The sequence below is a fragment of the Scyliorhinus canicula genome, chromosome 4 (genome assembly GCF_902713615.1).
Source record: "Scyliorhinus canicula chromosome 4, sScyCan1.1, whole genome shotgun sequence".
Taxonomy (NCBI): Eukaryota; Metazoa; Chordata; class Chondrichthyes; order Carcharhiniformes; family Scyliorhinidae; genus Scyliorhinus; species Scyliorhinus canicula.
In genome coordinates, this window is record NC_052149.1 from 27797210 (window position 1) to 27820819 (window position 23610).

At 43.8% G+C, this 23610-nt stretch overlaps 1 pseudogene; it reads right to left on the reverse strand.

Annotated features, from left to right (window-relative positions):
- Positions 1-1494: 1494 nt before the first annotated feature.
- On the reverse strand, positions 1495-8792 carry LOC119964122 (annotated as a pseudogene).
- Positions 8793-23610: the final 14818 nt, after the last annotated feature.

Here is a 23610-nt window from a genome sequence, read left to right on the forward strand (position 1 = left end):
GGCTGATCCTCCATCTTAATGCCACAATCTCGCTTTTGCACGAAACCTCCTGACGCTATTAAAATCTAAAAATGTATCTATCTCTTTCTAGAAGACATTCAGTGACTTGGCCTCCACAGCCTTGTGTGGTAGAGAATTCGACAGGTTCACTACACTTTGCGTGAAGAAATGGTTCCTCATCTCAGTCTTAAATGGTCTAGCCAATTTCCTGAGACTGTGTGCCCTGGTTCTAGACTCCCCAACCAAGGAAAACATCCTTGCATCTAATCTGTCCAATTAACAAAGCTATACCTCAAGACGTGGTGGGATTCTCCAAGCTCCAAGACGGCGGCTCCATGAGCAGCGCGAATCACTCTGGTGTCAGGCCACCCGGGAGTTGTGGAATCCTCCGCACTTCCAGGGGCTAGGCCGGCGCTGGAGGGGTTGGTGCCGCGCCAACCAGCGCGGAGGGCCACCGTGGGCCGGCGCGAGTTGGCGCATGCGCAGAACCGCTGGCGTGTTTCCTGCGCATGCACAGGGGGTTTCTTCTCTGTGCCGGCCATGGCAGAGCCTTACAGAGGCTGGCACAGAGGGAAAGAGTGCCCCCATGGCACAGGTCCGCCCGCAAATCGGTGGACCCTGATCACGGGCCAGGCCGGATCCCCCCGCGCCCTCCTGAGGACTCTGCTAGCTACCGTCCAAGCCAGGTCCTGCCGGGATGGACCATGTCCATTTCACGCCGGCGGGACTGGCCAAAAACGGGTGGCCGCTCAGCCCATCAGGGCCCGGAGAATTGCTGGGGGGCCGCTGCCAACGGCCCCCGACCGTTGCGACGTGGTCTCCACCCCTGCCCGAAAACCGGCGGCAGAGAATTTGGCAGCTGGCGCCAGAGCGGTGGGGCGGGATTCATGGCTTGGGGGTCGGAGAATCCTGCCCATCATCTTAACAGTGCTTTGTTCCCGATTTCAGTTTCTTCTTAGTAGGTTGTTCACCAGTGGCTCTGGACCTCCGGCTCACACCAGCACCGCTTTGTCCTGCTGTGGACTCTCCTGAGGAGCTCTCTCCAGATTCGGCTGTGAGATCCTGGCCTGTTTGCGTCTCTGGCCCTCTCTTCCTTATGACAAATCGATCAACCTTCAGTTCTTTACAGTCCTGTTGCCATGCTTGCTCATAGCTAGAAAATGGAGGAATCTCTCCTCTGTAATTTTGCACAAATGCGTGGACATACAGTGACATCAGTATACATGCCAGGTGTGTGACTTTCTCTCTGATGCTTTAAAGCCTGGTCGCAACCAGCATTCTCTTTTTCTTCAGGTTTTATTCTGTTTTTATTAGGAGTGACAAAAATTACAACTTTAGAAGGAGCCAAAATTGCACCTAAGAAACTGGGAGCTTCTTTTTTGAAACTGTTAAAAAGTGTTAATTGGGCTGATGAAAGAATGAACTGCACAAAGTTATAGGCAGTAACATGCCAGCTGTATTCTTCAATCCCGGGTTTCTAGGAAGATTCCAGCTTCATAATCTCAAATTACAGTCAGTGAAAATTGAGAATTTCTCTCCATGTTCTGGAATTCTCTGCATCTGGATCAGTTTTCCAAATCCACCTTTGCCAGTGTCTAATCAGTTCTATATTCATCATGTACCTGACACCAGATTTCCCTCGCCCAAACTGCCTGCCTTCTTTGAAGCCAGTATCCCAATCTGTTCTGATGATTCGATCATCCAAACTTGTTCCATTAATACATCGTATGCACTGTTCAGCATCACCAGTTGTGTAGTATTCCACAAAACAAAATTCACATGAAATGCTCTTGATTTTGTCCAAACCCATGATGATTTACTTAACATCACTGCTTTTGGAGAGGAGTTAGATAGAGCCATAGATGTTTGCAGCATGGAAACAGGCCCTTTGGCCTAGCTTGTCCATGCCGCCCAGTTTCTATCACTAAGCAGCACAGTAGCACAAGTGGATTCACAGCACCACGGTCCCAGGTTCAATTCCCCGCTGGGTCACTGTCCGTGTGGAGTCTGCATGCTCTCCTCGTGTCTGGGTGGGTTTCCAGCGCATGCTCTGGTTTCCTTCCACAGTCCAAAGACGTGCAGGTTAGGTGGATTGGCTATGATAAATTGCCCTTAGTGTCCAAAAAAGGTTAGAGGAGGTTATGGGGATAGGGTGGAAGTGAGGTCTAAGATGGGTCGGTGCAGACTTAATGGGCTGAATCGGCTCTTTCTGTACTGTATGTTCTATGTTCTAAGCTAGTCCCAATTGCCCATAGTTGACCCATATTCCTCTATCCCCACCCTGCCCATGTAACTATTTATCTGTTTTTTAAAGGAAAGGATTGTACCCATCTCTACCACTGCTTCTGGCAACCCGTTCCAGATGCTCCCCACCCTCTGTGTGAAAAATTTCCCGTCTGTTCTCTTTTGTATCTCTCTCCTTTCAAGCGTTCATGGATCTGTTCCTCGGTAGTGTAAAACGGCAGATTCCCAGCACAGAGAGTGCTGCTGAATCTCAATAATTTCTCCTGCTCGTATCGGCTTCCCCGACACTGCTGATCTCAGTACTGGCTCATTCCACGTAAGAATTACACAGGCATGGCACCAGAGAGGAGAGCCTTGGCGCTCTGCAACTGGAGCAACCTGCACGTGACTGGAAACCAATCCCTTGTGGCTAGCATTGCAACTTAAAAAAATGCCGTGGCCGGCATTCTTACAAGCTGGTCACAGCTGGAATTCTTAAAAGCTGGTCACGGCCATTGGGCGCTTCTTCCATGATTGAGAACGCCGTGACCCTCCCAACACCTGCCTGCGACCCGCAGTTTGAAAAACCCTGCCCTAGACCCTTGGTTCCCTAACATTTCTGGAAGGTTATTTGTGCTCTACTTTGTGAAGAAAATCAAAGTATGTGTTCAATGCTTCAGCCATTTCTTTGTTCCCCATTCTCCATTCTAACTTCCCTGACTTCTGATTGTAAGGGACTAATCTTTTTCTCTTCACATATTCATAGAAGCTTTTATGGTCAGCTTCTATGTTCTCTGCAATTTTGCTCTCATACTCTATATTCCCTGACTTGATCAAACTTTTTGTCATCTTTTATTGAATTCTAAAATGCCCCAAAGCTGAGGCTTGCTTCTTTTTCTGGTAATTGTATATATATATATCCTCTTTGGGTATAATACTATCCCTAATTTATTTTGTAAGCCATAGGTGAGATACCTTTCCTCTTTTATTTTTGAGCAAGACAGAAATGAATAATTATTGCAATTCATGCACACGTTCTTTAATTGCCTATCCACAGTCGACTCGAATCTATCCTTGCCACATGCCTCATACTCTCATAGTTCCCTTTATTTAGATCTAGGACCTTAGTTTCAGATTTGAATACTTCATTCTCCATCTTAATGAATAATTCCATCAGATTATGGTCACTCTTTCCCAAGGGAAGTATGTTTAATAATCTTTTCTCATTGCACAATACCAAGTCTAGAATCGCCTATTATTTGGTTGGTTCCTCAATGTATTGATCTAAAATTATCATTCCCTACACACTCGAGGAGCTTTTCCCCTCTCCCCACCCCCGATATCATTGCTAGTTTGTCCAATCTATGTGTAAATTAAAGTTAACGATGATAATGGTCATTGACCTTATTATGCATGCTCCACGCATTAAGACACAAAGCCATTTTAACCGAATTAGTCATCTTAGCTTTAATTTGCATTCTGGTCCCATTTGTTTTTCGTGCAGATCTAATTTTGTGTTTAATACCTTCCCTTATATTGTCACTGCTGTTTGGGGGTTTATAGACAACCCCCAACAATGTTTTCTGACCCTTGGTATGTCTTATTTCCACCCACACAGATGCCACATCATGATTTTCCAAGCCAATATCCAACCTCACTATTGCAGTGATTTCTTCCTTTGCTAACAATGCTACGCCACCTCCTTTCATTTTTCATCTGTCCTTTCTAAATAATAAATACCCCTGACTGTTCAGCTCCCATCCTTGATAACCCTGCAGCCATGTCTCTGTAATTTCAATTATGTCAGAACCATTTGTATCTATTTACGCTGTTAATTCATCAACCTTATTATGTATGCTCCACGCATTAAGACACAAAGCCCTTTTAACCTTGTTAGTCACCTTAGCTTTATTTTGCATTCTGGTCCCATTTGTTTATCATCCTTGTTTTTTCTGACTTCCACTTTTGCTTCTTACATTTCTGTCTTTAGTTTCGATCCTTGTTTCTCCCGCCTCTGTCTCCCTGCTCAGCTTCCAATCCCCCTGCCATTCCAGTTTAAACCCTCCCAAACAGCATAGAGTTCCATGAGATGTTGCAATCTGGATCTTGCCCTCATTGGGCATGATCCAGGTCAGCATATTTAAATGAGCCATTAGGGAGAACTCGCCAGGGTGCCATTTCGTACTGGTTTTCACAAACATGGCCCAGTCATAATGACATCTAGGGGCTGTAGGGGAGGAAGATCAGTTGGTGCACACCCCGGGGCCTTCCAATCCGCAAGTGTCCCACCCATCCGAATCTCCTCTTCCTGTGACCACCTCTGCTCCACAGGATGGGGTGACACTGCCGAAGAATAGGACTCCGAAAGCAGGCCTCAGCCCTCCAGTCTCAGTCCTCCAGAGGACCGATGCCAAGGTCATCACAGACAACAGGGAGTGGCTGTCTCCACCTCTGCTGTAGCTGTTGGGGATGCATCAAGACGTAGCTGCAGGGTTCGAAAGGTTAAGAGGCTCTAGTTACACAGCATGGGCACAGGTGTTAAGCACTTGTACATCACGTTTACCTCTGTAAATATAGTACCACTAATTGCACCCGTTCTATGGTTCCTTCCTCTGATGAGCTGTATTCCTGTAGTCCCAACCTGAAACCTGAATTCCTGAATACGATGAAGGCAGGATGCTGAATCCTGGGCTTGCTCCATGTGCTTTGTGCAAGATTTCCAGCAGTTGGTGTAGTCCGTTCACAGAGACTGACCACATCAATCATGTTTGTATCTCATAGGGAATGAGGATGTCTCCCACAGTGTAACGGGCTATGTCACTCATTTTGCTCATTGTCAATGTGTGCTCTCTGCATTTCTGAGCTACTGCTGGTTTCCCCATCCCATCTGTCTCAGTCCATGGTGACACTGAACTTCGAGGGCGCAGCTGACGGGGGATGACGTTAGATCAGGAGATGTGAAATTTTCCCCACTGCATCACTATGATACAACCTTAGCCATTGAAAGCGAGCAAGCTGCCATCAGCCAAACAGGAGTCAGACATTCACAGAGGCTCTATGAGGATCTATACACTGCCCTCACTACAAGTTGTCATGATCCTCCTGCAATATATGGACTATGGACAACTGCTGCGTCCTCATGGCAGTAATCTTGTCAGAGGGTGTGTGCTGCTATCAGTCAGATGGAAGAGCAATGCTCATTGAAGGCATGTAAAGATAATGGGATGTCCTCTCTGGATGTCCTGATCACCCTCCATGAATCTAGTGGCAATGCGCACATCTGCTTTGCCTAGACATCGCCATTACTTCAAGCTACAGCTAAACAGTCTCAGCTTCAATGGAGTAATGATCACTGACATGACTTTCTATTAGCCTTGCCCTTGTCAACATTCCACATCAAGAAGCACCCCCAAACCAGGATTTGAGTAGAACCGCGAGCCTGTGATGAGTACCCACCCATCGCATTGCTCTAAGCTCCCCTTCCCTTTGTGACCCATTTCCAAGAAACACCTGGTACAGCAGCAGAAGGAAACCTCACATTTCTCAGACTTGGAAGTCAACCACATTCCAGTGTCACCCCGGTCGTGCTCCAATGTTATCCCAGTCGAGTCAAAGGCCAGTCACCCCATGTCAAAGGTTGGTCACCCCAGTCAGGACTGGCATCCATGAGTCGAAGACTGGTCACCTTCAACCAGAACAATACCCTTCAGCCAGTCCCATAAAATTCGGGGTTGGCCTGTGATCGCTGCACTTATCTCAGAGCCCCCCTGCCCCCCAGAGCCCACCATGCACGGTAGCATGGTGGTTAGCATAAATGCTTCACAGCTCCAGGGTCCCAGGTTCAGTTCCCGGCTGAGTCACTGTCTGTGCGGAGTCTGCACGTCCTCCCCGTGTGTGCGTGGGTTTCCTCCGGGTGTTCCGGTTTCCTCCCACAGTCCAAAGATGTGCGGGTTAGGTGGATTGGCCATGCTAAATTGCCCGTAGTGTCCTAAAAAGTAAGGTTGGGTTGGGGGGGAGGGGGGTTGTTGGGTTACGGGTATAGGGTGGATACGTGGGTTTGAGTAGGGTGATCATTGCTCGGCACAACATTGAGGGCCGAAGGGCCTGTTCTGTGCTGTACTGTTCTATATCTATATCTAAAGGGTTCCTCACTAGGTGCACACCTTTTAAAGCCATTGTGATTCATGCCGATCTGACGCTGCTGTGGATGGATAATTTGATGGGACGGGGGTTTGGGGATGTTGAATGGCCGGAAACGCTGCCCGCCACTGACATGAGGAGAGGGCGATCATGGAAAGCTTTTGCCCTATTGCAATATTTTCCCCTCCCGTCGCTAAACCCGCCGGACATTAATGTGAGCAGAAAATCCTGTCCATTGACTTTTATTAAGCTAGCTGTACATGCAGAAATCTGATTTGTTTTGTAGTCAGTATCTGGAATAGATTTTGGATCTATGGAATATTCTCATAGAATATTTAGTCACGTTACTTGATAAGTTCCATGTGGTCAGTTGTGTTAAATAATTGGTGATTTATACAGTGAGGTGATTCTGCGTGGGATAAATACTGTCCATTGTGCATTCAAGGTTAGCTTTTTGAGCATTCAAAATCATTTTATTTTACGTGCTTTTTTTTTTTACTTCTGGCAGCAAAGGCATTTTTTTTATTACTAACTTGGTTGATAAACAAATAAATATTTCTCTCCAATCTCATTTCCTTGTATTGAAGTTATTAACTATAAATAATGGCTTGGGTGAATTATTTTAATCAAAGAAAATAGGCATTTAGTTGTATGCATGCTGAATTAATTAACAATAAATCCAGTTAAAGAACATGGAAAATAATTTTGATAATCTATGTCTAAAAAGATATTGTTGGTTTGTAAGTGTACAAGTCAATCTGCATGCTGAAGGTGCAGCTAGAGTTAGCTTTTTCACTAGTATGGGAGTCATTGTCGGTAAATCCTTGGGATTGTGCTTTGAAAAGGATGTGGATGCTGAAGAAATAAAAGATGCTTTTCATGATTTTTAACAGGGTTTTAAAATATGTTAGAATATTCTATGGCCCTGCAAACATAATACATGCATTATTACTTTCCAAATCCTTTTGAATAGTAATCTGCGCTAATTGGTCCAAGTTGATTTTACTGATCACTTTGTAATGTGGTCCACAGTGATTTTCACGCAAAGAATTTTACAGGTGTTACTTGCTGAGATTCCCACTGTGTGTAGCTGAGAACTTCAAAGCAGCCCTGTAAAGAAGCTTGAAAACAGTACTATAAAAAGACACTTAGTCACCTGCTCTGCATTGTGACTCACAATGGTGGATTTTGTTCTTATGTAGCATTGAAGATAAATGCCCATCATGTAGCAGATGAAAGTCAGGAATGACAGCTTCTGTGAAACATTTTAGAACATTTTCCTCTGCGGGAAGGGATTTTGTTATAAAACTTCAAGGAGCAGATGCAGTTTACCAAAGGGATGATAGTGTTGGTTGTTCCTGGGTGGGGCCCCAGACAGAACAGCTGTCAACTTGTGTACTTTTGCATGTAACATCAACTTTGAGACAATGGGAAGTTATGTACATTCCATAATTGTTCATATCAATTTTAATCATTGTACTTGGCAGAGGCTAGCCTCGAACATGCTTATGGGTACCATCAGTACCCACATCAATTCGAGGTGCTGGCTTTTCGTGTCAGCTCGGCAGATCAAACCTTGGCAGACAATTTTGCAGCAGGGCAATTCTCTCTCTTCCTTGGAGAGACAGTCTGAGCGAGGAAGAAACACGGAGAGCTATCTCTCATTTGATAGTCAGGGAGAACGGGAGGCTTTGGGCTAGGTAGAAGCACATACAACCTGCAACAGAAGCAGTAGAAATGCAATTAGCTTAAGGATAGCAATCTTGCAACAGAGATTTGCCAAGGGCACTGATAGCAACATACATTTTCGATGCATTGATCATACAGGAACAATAGGAAATCATTAATGTATCTTACTACATAATCATATGGGGCAGCACGGTAGCATGGTGGTTAGCATAAATGCTTCACAGCTCCAGGGTCCCAGGTTCGATTCCCGGCTGGGTCACTGCCTGTGCGGAGTCTGCACGTCCTCCCCGTGTGTGCGTGGGTTTCCTCCGGGTGCTCCGGTTTCCTCCCACAGCCCAAAGATGTGCGGGTTAGGTGGATTGGCCATGCTAAATTGCCCGTAGTGTCCTAAAAGGTAAGGTTAAGGGGGGGGGGGTTGTTGGGTTACGGGTATAGGGTGGATACGTGGGTTTGAGTAGGGTGATCATTGCTCGGCACAACATCGAGGGCCGAAGGGCCTGTTCTGTGCTGTACTGTTCTATGTTCTATATTCTGTTCGCTCACATGTTGTGCGTAAAAGAAACTAATCATGCATTATCTCACTCATATACCTTTCACTCCACTTTGTATTAAAATCAAGGGAAGTGATGGTATATGCTAGAGTACAGCATCCAATATGAAAGCTTGTGGGTGGTACAGTGGTTAGCACTGCTGGCTCACAGCACCAGGGACCCGAGTTTCGGGTGACTGTCTGTGGAGTTTGCACTTTCTCCCCATGTCTGCATGGGGGTAGTGTTCTAGTGTCCCAACCATCTTCCGCTGCTACATCAATGACCTCCCTTATATCATAAGGTCAGAAGGGGGATGTTTTCAGATGACTGCACAATGTTCAGAATGATTCGCAACTCCTCAGATAATGAAGCAGTCCATGTCCCAATGCAGCAAGACCTGGGCAAGATCCAGGCATGGGCCGACAAGTGGCAAGTACATGCGCACCACACAAGTGCCAGGCTATGACCATCTCCTACGAGAGAGGATCTAACCACCGCCCCTTGACATTCAATGGCATTACTATCGCTCAACCCCCACAATCAACATCCTGGGGGTTACCACTGATCAGAAACTGAACTGGACTAGCCATATTAATATTATGGTTACCAGGGCATGTTAATGGCTAAGAATCCTATGGCAAGTAACTCACCTCCTGACCCCTCCAAAGCCTGTCCACCACCTACAAGGCACAAGTCAGGAGTGTAATGGAATACTCTCCACTTGCCTGGATGAGTACAGCTCCTACAACAATGAAGAAGCTCGACACCAGGGCAGCATGGCGGCGCAGTGGTTAGCATTGCTGCCTCACGGCACTGAGGTCCCAGGTTCGATCCTGGCTTTGGTTCACTGTCTATGTGGGTTTCACCCCCACAACCCAAAGATGTGCAGGGTAGGTGGATTGGCCACGCTAAATTGCCTCTTAATTGGAAAAAATTAACTGGTACTCTAAATTACTTTTAAAAAAGAAGCTCGACACCATCCAGGACAAAGCAACCCGCTTGATTCCTCCCCCTTCCACAAACATTCAAACTCTTCACCACTGACAAATAATGGCAGCTGTGTGTTCCATCTACATGATGCACTGCAGTAGCTCACCAAGGTTCCTGAGACAGTACCTTCCAAACCCATGACCACTACCATCTCGGACAAGAGCCGCAGATACCTGGGAACCCCACCACCTGGAGGTTTCCCTCCAAGTCACTCACCACCCTGACTTGGAAATATATCACCGTTCCTTCACTGTCACTGGGCCAACATCCTGGAACACTCTCCCTAACAGCACAGTGGATGTACCTGCAGTGGTTCAAGAGGGCAACTCACTACCACCTTCTGAAGGGCAACTAGGGATGGGCAATAAATGCTGGCCTAACCAGCGACGCACACATCCTGTAAATGAATTTTAAAAAAGGTTAGGTGGATTGACCATGCTAAATTGCCCTTTGGGTGCAAAATGTTAGGTACGGTTACTGGATTATGGGGATAGGGTGGAGGCACAGGCTTAAGTAGGGTGCTCTTTCTAAGGGCCGGTGGAGACTTGATGGGCTGAATGGCCTCTTTCTGAACTGTAGGGATTCTCCGATTCGATCATGACATTATTTTACCGGTGGCAAGGGTAGACTTCTGATCATGGACTAGCAAGGTCCACTGATGAACCTAAGAGAATATTTAGTGCAGGCAAGTGAAATTTGTGACACCATTGTATAACTGATCAGAAAACTCTGAGGCTTGGGAATCACATCTCCTTGAAGGCATTATTCAAAGTTTGGGTGTACGATTGCACACAAAAATGCTTTCCTAAGAGGGTTGGGAGAACATCCAAGAGCTAGTTGAGGCTGCTGTTGCACACTGCCTATTGAGTGATTTAGAGCTAACATATTGCTGATCCGAGATCGCCTGCTTGTGCTGCATGAGAAGAGAGTGCTGGTTGGTTGGCAAGTGGACTTTGGTTGGTGAAGGCGTTGCCATGGAGAATACAGCATGGAGCATTATTGTTCTCCCATTGCAGTTGGATAATTCTGCTGAGCTATACTGATGGGTGCAAGTTGAAAAGATTTGATAGCTTGTCTCTTTTCTCAATAACTAAAAAAATAGAATGGAAATAGGGGGGCGGCACGGTAGCATGGTGGTTAGCATAAATGCTTCACAGCTCCAGGGTCCCAGGTTCGATTCCCGGCTGGGTCACTGTCTGTGCGGAGTCTGCACGTCCTCCCCGTGTGTGCGTGGGTTTCCTCCGGGTGCTCCGGTTTCCTCCCACAGTTCAAAGATGTGCGGGTTAGGTGGATTGGCCATGCTAAATTGCCCGTAGTGTACTAAAAAGTAAGGTTAAGGGGGGTGTTGTTGGGTTACAGGTATAGGGTGGATACGTGGGTTTGAGTAGGGTGATCATTGCTCGGCACAACATCGAGGGCCGAAGGGCCTGTTCTGTGCTGTACTGTTCTATGTTCTATGAAAGTTCAATAAATGTGAATGTTTCTTTTGATTCCTTTGTTTCTTTCTCATATGCATAATTACATTCAAATTAAGTAAACGATTTAACAAATATCTGCATACGATTCTTAGGAAAGCTGCTATAACTTCACAGTATCATGATTGAGCAACGATCTGTGAAACAATTACATTTTATTATTTAACTTTTTCAGTTCATGCAGAGACATTTTGTATTCTTTTTCTGGTTGTTGTTTGGTGTGGGAAACCATTAAACTGGTGACAAATTTTTGCCATCCTTAGGCTTCAAACATATTTTTTGTACTAATTCATCATTAAACTAATTATATTTGTTAAATATACTCATATTATTTAGTTAGTGTCAATCTGTAAATATATTGCTTGCTACCTGGAGGAATTTTTCATTAGAAAGACCTCTCCACTTTCAATAAATGTTGAGTCGTTCATCTTTTTCTTCAGCATTCCTACATTGATGTCTTATCCAAACTGAATCATATTGAACAAATATGTTCTATTAATACTTCAATAAATTTGAATAAGGCTTTCTTTGCTTATGTGAGCACAGTTCCAAAAATCTGAGAGAACTGTATTAAAAAATATTAATTGCTTTTCATTGGCCCAGTTTGAAGAGTTGCAGTTTACAGCATGTTTTGACAAACAGACATGAAGCAAGGCAAGCCTATACAACAGCAACATCTAGTGGTTAGCGAACATTACAGAAGTAAAATAATTACACTTATTTGTCTTGTCACATTTGAACTTGTGTTAAAAAAGCATCCTGATATCGTATTCTATTGAAACATTTAAAAATAATGCTGTAGTGAAAATATTGCCTCCAAATATTTAACCTTTTGAGTGCAACAACTGAGCAAATACCAAATGAAATGAATTGAAGACAATTAATAATGTTATGGAAATAACACCAATATTGACCCAATTACGCTGAAGTTGTACAAGTGTTACAACTTATTTTATTTGTTTGTATAATGTAATTTAGCAATGTTCACTGTTATGTGCCTTGTTTCTGTGAACTAAACACAATATTTTGCTTTATAACAATAGATTTTATTATAACAATAGCTTTTATTTCATTTCATTTCATTTTCATTTCATTTCATAGTATGAATAATGTCTATTAATATTTCTTGGTGACTGATACACCTTAAATATGTACCATAACATTTTTAGAGTCAATGAAGGAAAGAAGCTGGTGTCTGTGGTTTCTGCTTCATTTGCATCTAGTGGCTCTAACTAGGAAAATATAAGGCAAGTTACTGTCATAGAAATCTAGTTTGTGTTCTTTTCCTATAATGAAGATAAATCTGGGGATATTTTCAGATTGAACTGTATTAGTTATCTCCATTTGTATATGCCTAACACTAATTCCATAATTTACACTAAACACTGGCATTCTTGCATTATATAACTATTAGCATAGATGGAAAACAAAATGCTGCTACGGTTATTTAGGAATATTAAAAGTTGATCATTTGTTTTGTCCTGGGAGTTCCTCTTTAAGAAATGTTTTTGTCTTATCACATGGCTTCAGTGATGTCATTGTGTGGGTGGAGCTGGGCTGTGGCCATGTGAGACTTTACTTTCACTTTGAGTTTTGGAGCTGGTTTGTGGCCCTGTGAGTTTTTACTTTTGTTTTCATATTTGGCTGCTGTAGACTCAGCCAGAGTAGAATTTTGGCCTGTCTCTCCATTTTCAATTTTAAAGAGTGGAAGAAACCCAATGGTTATAGTTACCTACTGTTTTGGTAAAAAGGGTTTTTTCTTTTTCTTTATGGGATCTTGTAATTGAATTGGAACAGTTAAGGGGGAATTCATTAAGGGTTATACATAGATTACTGTAGCTGTGTGGGGTCTTTATGTTTGTAGTTGATAAAAATTCTTACTGTGGGTGTTTATACAAATATTAATTAAATTTGTAGAATAAAGCTTTTTTGATTAAAAGCGCCGAATAACTCTGTTGAATAACACCTGAAAGACAGACTGTTGTAGGGCAGCATGGTGGTGCAGTGGGTTGGCCCTGCCGTTTCACAGCGCCGAGGTCCCAGGTTCGATCCTGACTCTGGGTCACTGTCCATGTGGAGTTTGCACATTCTCCCTGTGTTTTTGTGGGTTTCACCCCCACAACCCAAAGATGTGCAGGATAGGTGGATTGGCCATGCTAAATTGTCCCTTAATTGTAAAAAATTAATTGGGTACTCTAAATTTATTCAAACAAAGGACAGGCTCTTGTGCTCATCGTAATCAAAATCAATAAAAAGTTGTAGGTCAGGTGAACTCCACGATATACTTTGGGGTTTTCTAAACATGGGCCCATAGCAGTTTAATGATTCTCTTCAAAAATGACAGTTTTTAGATCTCTGTGGTGAGTGTTTTTTTGGAGAAGGAAAATGCTTCTGCTTCAAGTGTAATAAGAACATAAGAACTAGGAGCAGGAGTAGGCCATCTGGCCCCTCGAGCCTGCTCCGCCATTCAATGAGATCATGGCTGATCTTTTGTGGACTCCGCTTCACTTTCCAGCCTGAACACTATAACCCTTAATCCCTTTATTCTTCAAAAAACTATCTATCTTTACCTTAAAACATTTAATGAAGGAGCCTCAACTGTTTCACTGGGCAAGGAATTCCATAGATTCACAACCCTTTGGGTGAAGAAGTTCCTCCTAAACTCAGTCCTAAATCTACTTTCCCTTATTTTGAGGCTATGTCCCCTAGTTCTGCTTTCACCCGCCAGTGGAAACAACCTGCCCGCATCTATCCTATCTATTCCCTTCATAATTTTAAATGTTTCTATAAGATCCCCCCTCATCCTTCTAAATTCCAATGAGTACAGTCCCAGTCTACTCAACCTCTCCTCATAATCCAACCCCTTCAGCTCTGGGATTAACCTAGTGAATCTCCTCTGCACACCCTCCAGTGCCAGTATGTCCTTTCTCAAGTAAGGATACCAAAACTGAACACAATACTCCAGGTGTGGCCTCACTAACACCTTATACACTTGCAACATAACCTCCCTAGTCTTAAACTCCATCCCTCTAGCAATGAAGGACAACATTCCATTTGTCTTCTTAATCACCTGTTGCACCTGTAAACCAACTTTCTGTGACTCATGCACTAGCACACCCAAGTCTCTCTGCACAGCGGCATGCTTTAATATTTTATCGTTTAAATAATAATCCCGTTTGCTGTTATTCCTACCAATATGGATAACCTCACATTTGTCAACATTGGATTCCATCTGCCAGACCCTAGCCTCACTTAACTTATCCAAATCCCTCTGCAGACTTCCAGTATCTTCTGCACTTTTCGCTTTACCACTCATCTTAGTGTCATCTGCAAACTTGGACACATTGCCCTTGGTCCCCAACTCCATATCATGTATGTAAATTGTGAACAATTGTGGGCCCAACACGGATCTCTGAGGGACACTACTAGCTGCTGATTACCAACAAGAGAAACACCCATTAATCCCCACTTTTTGCTTTCTATTAATTAACCAATCCTCTATCCATGCTATTACTTTACCCTTAATAATCTTTCCTAAAAGGGTATGAAATCCTTCTGATTTGTGCTCTAGCAGATCTCACTGTGCTCCACCTCTACCCCCTGGCCCTTATTATACTTGGAAGTAGTTTCCAACTGACTTCCTGTTTTCCTGAGAATGAGTATGGATGAAAGTCAGATGACTTATCACAAAATTATGAGGGGCATAGATAGAGAAGATAGGATGTACCTCTTCCCCTTCACAGAAGGGTTAATAACCACGGAGCATCAGTTTAGAGTGAGGGGATTTGAGGAAAATCTTTTTTACTCAGAGGGCGATGGGAATCTGGAACTCACTGCCTGAAATGGTAGTTGAAACAGGAACTCTCTCAGAATTTTGGAGTATTGTGAGCAGTTTTGGGCCCTGTAACTAAGGAATGGTGTACTAGCCTTGAAAAGGGTCCAGAGGAGGTTCACTAGAATGATCCCTGGAATTAAGACCTTGTCGTATGAGGAACGGTTGAGGACTCTGGGTCTGTACTCGTTGGAGTTTAGAAGGATGAGGTGGGAGCTTATTGAAACTTACAGGATACTGCAAGGCCTGGATAGAGTAGACATGGAGAGGATGTTTCCACTTGCAGGAAAAACTAGAAGCAGAGGACACATTCTCAGAATAAAGGGACGATCCTTAAAACAGAGATGAGGAGGAATTTATTCAACTAGATTGTGGTGAATCTGTGAACTTGCCGCAGAAGGCAGTGGAGGCCAAATCACTGAGTGTCTTTAATACAGAGATAGATAGGTTCTTGATTAATAAGTGGATCAGGGGTTATGGGGAGAATGCAAGAGAGTGGGAATGAGGAAAATAACAGCCAAGGTTGAATGGCGTAGCAGACCTGATGGGCCGAGTGGCCTAATTCTGCTCCTATGTCTTATGCTCTTATTTAAGAAGCATTTAGATGAAATGCCAAAGCATAAAAAGCTAGCGACCGAGTGCTGTAAAATGGGATTAGAATAGACAAGTGCCTGTTGGATTACAGATACCAAGGGCCAAAGGACCTCTTTTCATGCTGTAAAACTCTTATGCGTAGAATTTTAATGATGGCGAGCAATCACCACTTGCCAGCCCAAGAGTCGGTGTCTAATACACAGCCGCCGATTCTCTAAGACCCACTGTCATTTCACGCTCATTTGAGCATTGATTGGCATCATGTGGGACTTCCATCCACCCTTAGAGGTCAGTCCCGCCTGTGGGAGGGGTCAGCCAATAAAATTGGGGTCCCAGGAGCAGGAGGGTAGGGGACCAGAGAATCTGGCCCAGTATTATGATTATTAATCCTGACTCTTCATTCCATCATTGGCAAATTGAGCTTTCATCTTCTTGAGTCTCACCCTCAGGGATTTCTTTCTTAAATTTCTTCCTCAAAGGGCAGCATGATGGCACAGTGGTTAGCACTGCTGCCTTACAGAGCCAGTGACCTGGGTTCAATTACGGCTTTGTCTGGGTAGAGTTTGCACATTCTCCCCCTGTCTGCGTGGGTTTCCTCCCACAGTCCAAAGATGTGCAGGTTATGGGGCTTGGCCATGCTAAATTGCCCTTTGTGTTCAGTAATGTGCAGGTTAGGTCACGGGGATTGAGTGGGGGAAGTGGACCGAGTGGATCTGCTCTTTCGGATGGCCGGTGCAGGTTCAATGGGCTGAATGGCTTCTTTCTGCACTGTAGGGATTTTATGATTCTAAATATCTCCACCTTTACATTCTCCCCAAGCCTTTTATATTCTATCGAATCTCATTTTCTTTAAATCGAGGCTGGCCACTGCACCTTCTGCATTCTTTGCTTGCTCAACATGCATTTTCCTGTGAAGTGCTTTGATAAATTCTTTGATATTACTTAAATTCAAGTTGATTTTGTTGGTCCTGTTGTACTATATTAGAAGCTTCTGTAAGCTATTTAGAAAACTGTACTCAATTCCAGTAGGAAAAACAACGTCAGAGGGCAGGATTTTATGTTCTTCCCGACTACCCTGCTGAACAGCTGACTAACCCGACCCCAGACTACTCACCACATCACCCAACTTGGGGGGCAAAAAAAGAGGTAAAAATGTTCTTTAATTGGAGAAGGTCAAAAATCTTTTAGGTCCGTTCTACTGCAGTTCAATGTACAGTGTTGTCACTTAGCAACAAGCAGAAAATAACTGCAATCTTACTAAAATGACATTGTAATTGTAAAGGGATGCCAACTGATACAACAGATATACTGTGGTGCTTTAGAAGTGTGCATGAACCAAAAAAACTGTTTGTTGATTAGCTACACCATTTATTTATAACAAGACCATAATTATTCTATTTAGTCTTTTATGCAGACAACAATTTAAAGTCCACAATCCTTTGTTCTTAAAGACACTTCATAGAAATAGTAATTTTGATAGATAGATGCCTTTGCGATTTATTATGAAGTGGTAAAGACAATCGACCAGAATTACAGCTCATGTTGTACAAAGGAAGCTTGTTATTTGGGATTTCTGAGGATTGATAATGGTGAGTACAGCTGACCTTTACATATTTTATTGTTTTACAAGTTGCTAAGAGAAAGACCAGTTCTGAAAATCTCAATAAATCTATATTTGTTATGCAGGAGGAAGCATGAAATAAGAATATGTTAGAGTAATGATGCATTGGGCAGCAACAGAGATGGTCATGTTCATTAGAGTAGTGAATTAATGAATAGTAATGTTTCTTTATTGAGAAGCAAAGGCTATGTCAAAGAATGCAAGGATTAAAAAACTTAATTTACATTAAATAATGTGCAAAGATTAATAATAACAATTTTTAAAAGTAAGTCTTGCTTCAAGTAGCTCAAGAAACCTTTTGCATAAGTACGTTGAAGTGGTGAGTGTTATATAGACAAACAAAGCAGTCATTTTGCACACAGCAAGATTGCATTAAGATGAGTGAGCATGTTTATTTCCTGCTGGCTGAGGGAGAAAGATTGACAAAGCCAAATAGTTGCATGGCATCATTAAAATTTCAATCTGCTGGCAGGTGCTGGATTAACATCTCATTTGAAGAATAGTACATCCAAAAATACAGCACTATTTTGTAATTTTGACTGGCAACTAGATATTGTACTAATATCCTAATTCATGCTTGAACCCACAATCTCCTGAAAGACAGAGGGGCAAATTCTCCGTTTGAGAGACTAAGTGCTGATGCTTGGACTGAATCGGTGAGTGTTCTATGTGGACGAATGCGGTGCCAATCCCGGAGCGATTCAGGTCCCGTTAATGGGCTAGCATTGACGCCACCTGAACGGGCGCAACTCCAATACATACCCACCCTCATCCCAGCCAAGATGATGACACTGGTTGCGCTGGAGCATGTTTATCCTATTGCTGGGTCAGCTGGTCCGAGAGGGTACCTAGGGGGGGAAGGGGGGGGGGGGTGGCCTGAGGTGCACCCATAAGACCTCTGATGCTAAGTTCCTAGTGGGCAGTCAGCGGCGTGCGCAGCCGCATGGCTGCCTTGTAAGCTGCGGCAATGGCAGCCTGTGCCCGGCCAGCCAAACCCCACGGCCCACCTCCTGGATGCCCCCCATTACTCCCCTGACCCTGGCAGACCTTCCCAGGCCAGTTGCACAACTCTCAGCACACTATAGCGATGTTGAACACTGTTTGTTCCCACTCCCACATCCTCAGCAGCCACAGCGTGTGTGTCCCAATTTGCAATATCACAAGTGAACTTCACCGTCAGTAATTCATCCTGGCAGAGGTGGAGCATGGTGGGAAGCCCAAAAAATGCCGAGTTGGGCCGGGATCTTGTCCTGTGTAATGAGACGGTATTGATTCATGATCTCATAGTTAGGGATCCTCTCGGAAGGAGCGATCACAATATGGTGCAATTTAAAACACAGATGGAGGGTGAGAAGGTAAAATCAAATACTCGTGTTTTGTGCTTAAACAAAGGAGATTACAATGGGATGAGAGAAGAACTAGCTAAGGTAGACTGGGAGCAAAGACTTTATGGTGGAACAGTTGAGGAACAGTGGAGAACCTTCCAAGCGATTTTTCACAGTGCTCAGCAAAGGTTTATACCAACAAAAAGGAAGGACGGTAGAAAGAGGGAAAATCGACCGTGGATATCTAAGGAAATAAGGGAGAGTATTAAATTGAAGGAAAAAGCATACAAAGTGGCAAAGATTGGTGGGAGACTAGAGGACTGGGAAATCGTTAGGGGGCAACAGAAAACTACGAAAAAAGCTATAAAGAAGAGTAAGATAGATTATGAGAGAAACTTGCTCAGAATATAAAAACAGACAGTAAAAGTTTCTCCAAATATATAAAACAAAAAAGAGTGGCTAAGGTAAATATTGGTCCTTTAGAGGATGAAAAGGGAGTTTTAATAATGGGAGATGAGGAAATGGCTGAGGAACTGAACAGGTTTTTTGGGTCGGTCTTCACAGTGGAAGACACAAATAACATGCCAGTGACTGATAGAAATTAGGCTATGACAGGTGAGGACCTTGAGAGGATTGTTATCACTAAGGAGGCAGTGATGGGCAAGCTAATGGGGCTAAAGGTAGACAAAGTCTCCTGGCCCTGATGCAATGCATCCCAGAGTGCTAAAAGAGATGGCTCAGGAAATTGCAAATGCACCAGTGATAATTTACCAAAATTCACTAGACTCTGGGGTGGTCCCGGTGGATTGAAAATTAGCAAACGTGACACCACTGTTTAAAAAAGGAGGTAGGCAGAGAGCAGGTAATTATAGGCCAGTGAGCTTAACTTCAGTAGTAGGGAAGATGCTGGAATCTATCATCAAGGAAGAAATAGCGAGGCATCTGGATAGAAATTGTCCCATTGGGCAGACGCAGCATGGGTTCATAAAGGGCAGGTCGTGCCTAACTAATTTAGTGGAATTTTTTGAGGACATTACAAGTGCAGTAGATAATGGGGAGCCAATGGATGTGGTATATCTGGATTTCCAGAAAGCCTTTGACAAGGTGCCACACAAAAGGTTGCTGCATAAGATAAAGATGCATGGCATTAAGAGTAAAGTAGTAGCATGGATAGAGGATTGGTTAATTAATAGAAAGCACGGAGTGGGGATTAATGGGTGTTTCTCTGGTTGGCAATCAGTAGCTAGTGGTGTCCCTCAGGGATCCATGTTGGGCCCACAATTGTTCACAATTTACATAGATGATTTGGAGTTGGGGACCAAGGGCAATGTGTCCAAGTTTGCAGATGACACTAAGATGAGTGGTAAAGCGAAAAGTGCAGAGGATACTAGAAGTCTGCAGAGGAATTTGGATAAGTTAAGTGAATGGGCTAGGGTCTGGCAGATGGAACACAATGTTGACAAATGTGAGGTTACCATTTTGGTAGGAATAACAGCAAACGGGATTATTATTTAAACGATAAAATATTAAAGCATGCCGCTGTGCAGAGAGACCTGGGTGTGCTAGTGCATGAGTCACAGAAAGTTGGTTTACAGGTGCAACAGGTGATTAAGAAGGCAAATGGAATTTTGTCTTTCATTGCTAGAGGGATGGAGTTTAAGACTAGGGAGGTTATGTTGCAATTGTATAAGGTGTTAATGAGGCCACACCTGGAGTATTGTGTTCAGTTTTGGTATCCTTACTTGAGAAAGGACGTACTGGCACTGGAGGGTGTGCAGAGGAGATTCACTAGGTTAATCCCAGAGCTGAAGTGGTTGGATTATGGGGAGAGGTTGAGTAGACTGGGACTGTACTCGTTGGAATTTAGAAGGATGAGGGGGGATCTTATAGAGACATTTAAAATTATGAAGGGAATAGATAGGATAGATGCGGGCAGGTTGTTTCCACTGGCGGGTGAAAGCAGAACTAGGGGACATAGCCTCAAAATAAGGGAAAGTAGATTTAGGACTGAGTTTAGGAGGAACCTCTTCACCCAAAGGGTTGTGAATCTATGGAATTCCTTGCCCAGTGAAGCAGTTGACGCTCCTTCATTAAATGTTTTTAATGTAAAGATAGATAGTTTTTTGAAGAATAAAGGGATTAAGGGCTATGGTGTTCAGGCCGGAAAGTTTAGCTGAGTCCACAAAAGATCAGCCATGATCTCATTGAATGGTGGAGCAGGCTCGAGGGGCCAGATGGCCTAATCCTGCTCCTAGTTCTTATGTTATGTTCTTATGATATGCCAATGGCCCTTGCTGTACAATTTGCATGCCCCGCTGGCATGTGGTGTAGAACACATTCATGCCTCTGTCAAGGGATGGGAGCATGGCATTCCGTTTGGCGCCCGTCTCCATCCTTAGTTTTCAGCTGATGTTGAATTCTCTGCCCAATCATGTTTCCTGATTCTGGCGTTGACCGATGGAGAATCCCACCCAGAGGCATTTGGAGCTTGCCAGGAATTTAAAATGGTCCCTAAGATTTATCCCCCCATTAACTTTAATGGAAATTAATTATTGGTAAGCACATTTGTAAAATTACATCCTTTATGTAAATCCTACATAATTTCAGAGAAGGGGATCACCCTAACACGCAGCAGAGTAGGCAATCTTGATTTTTTTGCTTCACTTGGGAGTCACGTTGACTCAACTCTTGACCTATAATATACAACTTTTGCACAGACGTGAACTGGAAACCAATTCAATTCAAGAAAATATACCCTCTATTGCTTAGGAATGCAACTTTGGGCTGAAATTAATGGAGGTGAGGCAGAGCCTCAGCTACCTACAGCTGCCCACTAATCAGACGCTTGCATCATTTCTACAGTCAACATTGCCTCATGGGAGGTGGTGGCTGCTGCAGGTGCTACACTCATCTGAAGCCTCTGATCTAGATGGGCCCCAAACAAAGGTAGCATGAATGAAATTACAAGGTTGGGTTTGCGGTAGGGAGTGGGTGACGGGGGTTGGGAGCAAGGACGGCTGGTAGCTCACAGTGGGCTCCCACCTTCCTGATGCCTGCATTGCATTGCAAGCCCCCCTCCCACCCCACCCCCACTAGGTTAATACCAGTGGCAGTCAACAAGGCCATTAAGTGTACAAATTGGCCACTTTAGAGCTGCAGTTGACAGTGGTGAGACGGAAGACCATAAGATGTAGGAACAAAGAAAAGTACAGCACAAGAACAGGCTCTGCGGCCCTTCAAGCCTGCGCCGACCATGCTGTCCGTCTAACCTAAAATCTTTGATACTTCTGGGTTCCTGATCCGTCTATTCCCATCCTATTACTGAAGGGCGGCAAGGTAGCACAGTGCTTAGCACTGTTGTTTCACAATGCCAGGGTCCAGGATTCCTGCTTGGGTCACTGTCTGTGTGGAGTCCAGGCATCCACAGGCCATCCCACCCTGGACTAAATGATAGTAGAGGCAAGGGACAAGATCCCCACCTGCTACTCGATTAAATGCTGCCCCACCACCAAACATACCACAGGGAAGACATTAAAATTCAACCCAAGAGCTTTGCAGTCAGTGAATTACTTTTAAGTCATTCACTCTTATAGGCAAACAGAGCAACTAAGTTGTACACAGCAATGTAACATTCTTAGCGCAATGTAAGTTCTTAGCTCAATGTGTAGAGGGTTCAACAAGGGACGGGCCAGTGTAGGACCTAATTCTGGGGGAGAATGAAATCGTTGAGGTGGTGGTGGGGAGCATTTTGGTGATAGTGACCACAACATGGTACAATTTTAAGTTTGTGATGGACAAAGAAATAGAAAAGTTGCAATAAAATATTTTGGATTAGGTGAGAGCGGATTTCGGTAAAATAAGGCAGGATCTGGCCAAGGTAGACTGGAAAGGAGTTATTTGTGGGGAAATCTACAGAAGAGCAGTTCAAAAAGTAAATGTGGAGGGTATGGGCTCAACATGTTCCCTCTACGGTAATAGGAAGAGTAACAAGTCCAGAGAAACATGGATGACCAGAGAAATTCAGTTTACAATGAGGAAAAGAGCGGTTTTTAGCAAGTTCAAGGGGAGAAAATCATCAGAGGCATTAGTGAATTATAGAAAGTGCAGGATGGAGTTCAAGAAAGCAATTAGGAGAGCAAAGAGGAGATATGGAAAACTCTGGCTGATAAAAATAGTGAAAACCCCAAGATATTCTGTAAGTATATCAATGAGAAGAGGATAAGCAGGGAAAGAGTAGGACCCAATAGGGACCAAGGTAGAATTATGTGGGTGGAGCCAGAGGACATTGGTAGGGCATTGAACGAATACTTTGCATCTCTCTTCACCCAAGACAATGAGGAGAAAGATATGGAACTCAGGGAGAGACCGTGAGGTTCTTGAGCGAATTGTTAAAGGGAGTGACAAGGTATTGGAGGTGTTGGCAGGCTTCAAAGTTGCCAAATCTCCAGGTCCAGATTAATTGTGTCCCAGGATGCTGTTGAAGGCGAGGGAGGAGATTCAAGGGGCTCTGACCCGAATTTTTAATTCCTTTCTGGCCACGGGGAGGTGCCAGAGGACTGGGGAATGGCTAATGTGGTCCCACTATTTAAAAAAGGTTATAGAGATAAGGCAGGGAACTGCAGAACAGTGAGTCTCCCATCAATGGTAGGAAAAGTACTGGAAAAAATTCTAAACGAAAATCTATTTCTACTTGGAGAGGCAAGGATGGATTAGGAAGTCAGAGGGAGGTCATGCCTAACAAATTTGATTGATAAGTGTGTAGATGAGGGTAGTGCATTTGATGTAGTTTACATGGATTTCATCAAAGCCTTTGATAAGGTCCATATGGAAGACTTAGAAAGAAGGCAAATGCACATGGGACACAGGGTTATTTGACAAGGTAGATTCAAAACTGGTTTAGCTGTAAGAGACAGAGGGTGATGACCTACGTCTGCTTTAGTGACTGGAAGCCAGTGTCCAATGGCGTACCTCAGTTATACAAACAACATTGATGACTATTGGGGGGTAGAATCAGTAAGTTTGTGGATGACGCAAAGATTGGCCAGGTGGTTAACAGTGAGGTTGAGTGTTTTGTGTTACAGAAAGATACGAGGGGATGGCGAAATGGGCCGAAAAGCGGCAGATGGAATTTAACCCTGAAAAGTGTGAGGTTATATACTTTGGAAGGAGTAATTTGACAATGAATGAATTA